This window comes from Panthera uncia (assembly GCF_023721935.1).
Source record: "Panthera uncia isolate 11264 chromosome B3 unlocalized genomic scaffold, Puncia_PCG_1.0 HiC_scaffold_1, whole genome shotgun sequence".
In the NCBI taxonomy this organism is placed as follows: Eukaryota; Metazoa; Chordata; class Mammalia; order Carnivora; family Felidae; genus Panthera; species Panthera uncia.
The window spans coordinates 32560036-32566061 of NW_026057582.1; the positions used below are offsets into that span (position 1 = coordinate 32560036).

At 40.0% G+C, this 6026-nt stretch overlaps 1 protein-coding gene across 2 annotated transcripts in view; it reads right to left on the reverse strand.

The window, feature by feature from the left end:
• The window catches only part of RAD51B (RAD51 paralog B), a 572091-nt gene that overhangs the window by 349633 nt on the left and 216432 nt on the right, over positions 1–6026 (reverse strand). The gene's annotated exons all lie outside the window — the stretch shown is intronic.

A 6026-nucleotide genomic window follows, 5' to 3' on the forward strand; every position in this document is an offset into this window, starting at 1 on the left:
CAAAGTTAGTTACTACCAGAGCTATTCCTAACTGACCACTCAGAAGTTCTGGTATTTTGTTCACTGCATGATTTTAAAGATACTACTATCCCCTAATAGACCTTAGAACATCCTTCTTGAATGGAAAAAAAAAAAAAAAAAAAAAGTCCTGAAGTTTAGTTTAAAGTGAAGAAGGTACAAACTTAGTCTCTCCCACAGTTTGAATCTCTCACTCTGCCGCCAGGGGGGATTTCACTTAGTTTCATCCAAAACAACAGTTCTGCCTCCTGGACAGACTCAACAGCCTTATTTACATCTGTAGTCTTTTTTTTTTTTTTTTTTTTAATAAACATTTTTTTTAATTTTTACTTTTTGTTAACGTTTTATTTATTTTTGAGACAGAGAGAGACAGAGCATGAACGGGGGAGGGTCAGAGAAAGAGGGAGACACAGAATCTGAAACAGGCTCCAGGCTCTGAGCTGTCAGCACAGAGCCCGACGTGGGGCTTGAACTCACGAACTGCGAGATCATGACCTGAGCCGAAGTCGGACGCTTAACCGACTGAGCCACCCAGGCGCCCCTCACATCTGTAGTCTTAAGTAAACAAGTAAAAATTAAGGGTAAACCTTATGAATTTAGCTAACTCCTGTGCAAGCGAAGTAAAATGATGGATTTTGTGTTCTCGGGTGAATGCTGAAGTATTCAGAGAACTAACAGTCCCTAAACTGCATCCCATATAAAAAAAAAAAAACAAAAAAACAAAGCTATCTCATTAAAAAGCTCAAGAGGGAAAGTTCTGGGTTTCATCAGAAGTGAATCAGATATATGATGGATTCCTTGTAACCCACTTAGAAAAAAGCTTGTGGGCCCATATTCACCCAATTGGTATACGAGCAGAGACAAAATGTCAATGATGAGGTTTTGGAGTGGCGCAGGGGGAGGTTCAGAGCTGATGGCTAAGAAAGAATTCTTGACGATGTCTTTGGTGCAAAAAGGTGATTTTATTAAAGCACAGGGACAGGACCCGTGGAAGAAAGAGCTGCCCTAGGACCATGAGGAGAGATTGATTATATACTTGGAGTTGGGGGAGAAAAGTCAAGGGGAAGGTTCCAAAGGGATTTTCACATGCTAAAGCAGACTCCCAGGATGCTGGAGGCCTATGCTATCGTCAAGCTAAGGTTGTTTTCCCTCTAGCAAAGCATGAAGACAGTAGGGAGTTCCTGGAGAAACATTTTACTCTGCCAGCCTCAAGTATTTGTCAATGGACTGCAGGTAATAAAGAAATTTCATTTTACCTGCCATTTCCTTCTTGCCTTTGTTCCCCACATCACTATGAAGGGGAGGGTGATGTTGGGGCCCTAGGAAACTGAATCTATAGGTTTCTGGAGATTAGATAAGATTACCTTTTTCTTATAATTTACAAAGATATTTGTAAACTGATGGAGACTCATGTCCTACATGACTGTGATCTCTATCAGTTAACCATTTGTTTTCTTTCCTTTCCTTTATTCTTGGGTAGCTAGGGGTGCCTGAGGAATATCACATATATCCCACCTGGGAGGGGAGTTGGGGGGTAAGGGGGATGGAGTGGAGGGCAAGGAGGGGGAAGGAGGGGTTACTAGCTTGTACTTTGCCTTCAGCTTGCCTTATGCTCCCTCATCATCAACAGAGTATAGAGATTACCTTGTTCCAAAGCCACTGTGTTTATAGCAAAAGACTCTACAGTGAGTGATGAAAAGTACTTTAACCGAATGACTGCTAGCTGAATAGCAATGAAGTGGATAGATTAGATAATTGTGTTTTGGTCACACTATGTGACCACAGGCCTATCTTCAAAGTGCTTTGTTTCTCAATTTATCTGCTTTTTTCATTGGTCACAAAAGTATTTAGTACGGGTTTGGGGAGATGGGTGGGTTTCAGAGACTTTGGGCAAACAAAGGTCTTGCTCAGTGAACCACAGAACTTACTGTGCTTTTTGACTTCTTTTAATGAAAAAACAACACCCAAAAAGTCTAGAAGCAGATGTTGCCCTCCCTCACATCTTTGCAAGTTTCTACAGAAGACAGATCTCCGTCCTCTATTATATAATGTTCTTGGTGACTTTTTAAACCCTTCAGAATCACACCAAAATAGAAACTGCCCCTTAAGCCTGACCTGGCACTAAATACTAAAACTTCTGTATCTTGTTAGCAGTAAAACTGCCAAAGAAAAAGCTCCCGGATATACTCTCTCATTCTGTGTACGTTGTTACCTTGAGTTTCTGGGATTTGTCTCCAACATAAACAGTCCTATTGTCATACTGAAGGAGGTTACCTCAGCCCTTCTGAAAACTGTGACTGGATGAGTTCTATTCCCTAAAACAAAGACAAAAGGAGGATGGGCCAGACAAGCCACAACGAGTACCCACAACTAGCACTGCCACCTAGTACTGACAACCAATACCAACAAATGCCAACTATCACTTCTAATAGGGTACAAAATGTACTGAACCTGCGAAATTCCCTATATTTTTACAGGAGTAACTCACTCCATTTTTCAACCACAAAGCACCTTTCTTTTGAGGAGTTATTTGATACTAATGCCTTTATTTAATTGATTTAAAAAAAAAAAGATGTGTTTGCTCCCTGTCTGAAGTGGTTTGTCAGAAGAAGTCAATAACATATTTTCCTCTCCTTTATCCTAGTTGGGGCAAGAACACTTCCTTATTCAGTGTAACCTCTAAGGACACCTAGAAAAGCTTCCCTTCCTCAACTGGTAGTAATATTTTAAAAGGCGAAAGATTTATGCGATCTGAAGAGAAACCAGAGCATTGGTAGTAATATTTTAAATTAACTTTGCACACGGAGGAAAGTAGAATTACTACAGGTTGGGGATGCAGACATAAAACATTGTAATAGTAGTCACAGAAACCACACTATATTCATAAGAGGAATAATTTAGAATCAGCAATTGGCATCTGATAACCAAATACCTTTGCTTTTGTTTTTCACCTCCTACTGCCAAACTTGGGGCTACTTCATTTTATTTTTTTTAATACCATCTTCTCCACAGCAGGAAGAAAAACACTACAAATTGAAACCCAATGTGGTAGTTTACTTCCTAGTTGCTTTCATAAAAAGTTTGATGGGAAAAAGAGATTGAAACTATCATGGGGGCTCATATGAGGTTCTGAATTATACAGGAATTCATTTAATTACTTTACTAATTATTCTTCATAAGTCAATAAAATAAGATGCTCTAGTTCTCTCCATTGCATATAATACTGAACCCTAAGCAGCTCAAAAAACATGCATTAATATAGGAAGAAAGAATGCTGACCATCAGGATTTGGGTGGAGTCCCTGTGCATCTATTTACTAGATGAATGCCCCTAAGCAAGCCACTGATCATTTCTGCCACTCCTTGCAAAGTGGCAGGGGTGGGCCAAATGATCTCTAAAGCTCTGTAAGTTTATAAAAAATAATAAATTATTTTTGGCTAACTAAATATCCATAGCCCCTTTGAGGTAGGTCATGCTCACATTAAAATTATTACTAAGTAAGGCACACTGGAGGGGTGAGAGGCCAGGGTCTACACTCAGTAAATAGAATCGCTAAGTACCACAGTAGTTTACCAATCTTGGAACAGGGGCCATAAATTTGTCATGAAGAAACTATAGACTTCCAACTGTAAACCTTTTGTATAACAAGCCAGAGTTTTCACATGTCCTGGAGGCAAATAAGCACCCAATACGATTTGTAAGATAGTTTTTAAAGCCATTTTTTTCTAATAAGAAACCCTGAATTTGATAATTTTCCCTCTGCAGTTGAGATCGTTGGAAAACACTTCTATCTCCTTCCTTTCCTATCAAACTCACACATGTTTACAAGGGCCGGCTCTAATCCAAGCATGAACGAGGTCATGAGACAAGAGTCTGATCAGGAAGAAAGTCGGCGAGAACTTCCCCCGCCATTTGAAATTTTAACTCCTGTCCAGGCACTCCCTTTCACCCCATACTCCTCTCATAAAACATGGTATTTATTTATCTTTGATTCCCCTCAAAGGTGCCTAGAGAAGCCTGTAGAGTGAACTGCCACCTTCCAGATTTAATCGGTTTCCCTGAGTTGTTGGGCGGCTCTAAAGGCAGAAACCAAAAACTCTTCCGCCTGATCGGGTTTTCTCAATACAAGAGCTGGCATAGCCTCACACAAATTTCATCTAAGCGGAACAATAACAATATTAAGTTCCCTCCTATCACAATGGCCCTAGTGTTATTTGGTTGGGTTGTCACTCCACCTGTCAGCTGCCACCCAGAGGACAACGAATTTGCAAATTGACACAGTTTTCTTAGGAAAGTTCTTTCTCTTTTTTTCTCGTTGGACTCTACATTTTTGTAGCTCCTATTCTTCAAGGGCATGAGACTTTTTTAAACATAGATTTTTACAACTTAACTGGAAGGGTGTCCTGCTTACAAATGGGAAACTGCCGCAGAGCATACTCAATTTATGCAGTAAGCAGGTGACAGAGCAAGAAACAGCAGCCAAAGTTATGATTTCTCATTGTACTGAGGCAAAAGGGTCTAAGAAGGTTTATCCAGGGTTGCAGGCTGGATTAGGGGTCTGGAAAAAGAAAACAGTAGTATCTATATCCAGTTACTGTAAGGGACTTTTATATACATCTACAACTTGGGTCAACTCAAAGACATGAAAACCTAAGACACTTTCATACATCCCTGACGACCATGACTAAATATGGAGAGGATGGAGATTTGTCCCCTAAATCAGTATCCTACTGTGTTTGGAGCCTCTAAACAATAAAAATCTATGGGTTCTTGTCTCAGAGAAAAGAGTAGGAAGTTAGGGAGAACAAAGGGACTCTCCCATGTTGGGATGTTTCAATTTCAGAAAATCAAACAATTAAAGAAAGGTATGATATAAAATATTGAAACAGAACAGACTTCACAGCTAATAAACAATGCTAATGTTTAACAGTCTTGTTCATTGCTGGCTTCTAAACAGGGCCTGGTACATAACAGGTGTTCAGGAATGTTATTCTCTCTGCCCAGAACCACCTGAGCCCCCAACACCACCACCATGGTCACATCACATCATTCAGGTCTCTGCGCAAAATTTCCCTCTTTAGACACACCTAGCTTGACCATATACTCTAGGATCTCCTTATCCTTGTCCATTTTCCTTATTACACAACATTGAATATCTATGTGTTTGCTTTTTAATTGTCTGGTAGGTACTGCTTTTGTTCACTGTAGTATCCCTAGCCTTCTAAACAGTATCTGGCATATAGTAAGTACTCAATAAATAGTTATTGAATGAATAAATGATCAGACTGGAATACAACCTACAGACTTATTCCATTCCATATTCAGTGAGCCGGCCAATAAATAATTATTGGCTATTCACTAAATATTGGACACTATCTAGGAGAACCAGTATTAAGAGAAGTCTCCCTATATAAGGAAGTCATGATAACAGTTTAATAGGGGACATGTCATGACACTGTGCATAAAGGGACATGAGAGCAAGGAAAAAATGCATCTAACTCAGACTGGCAGAGTCAATCAAGTTCTCGCAGTGGCGCTTCAGTTAGGATCTGCAAAATGAATACCATGTGGGAGGAAATGGAGTATGCAGCCACAAGATGAAACTACATGGTCAGTAGAGAGAAACAGCAGGAGGGAAACCAGTAAGATGCAGGGGACTTAGTATGAAGTGCCTAAACTAAACTTAATCCTGAAAGCTAGAAGGAGACATCGAAGGTTTTAAGCAGAGGAGTGACAGGATTTAATTTGCATTTTAGGAATTTCATTCTGACAACATTAGAAGGAGCCAGAAGAGAGGCAGGAAGTCCAGACAGAAGTAATGAAACTAAGAATATCCACCCCTACATTCATCATTTAGTTCTTCAAGAATTTGAGTATCTGCTTAGGCAAGGCTATGTGCAAGGCTCTCAGAAAAGGAAATAACAATGGGAATGGAAAACACCCAGCTTTAAAGCAGTGAAGTAGGGGGGTGCCTGGGTGGCTCTGTCAGCTGAGTGACCAACTCTTGA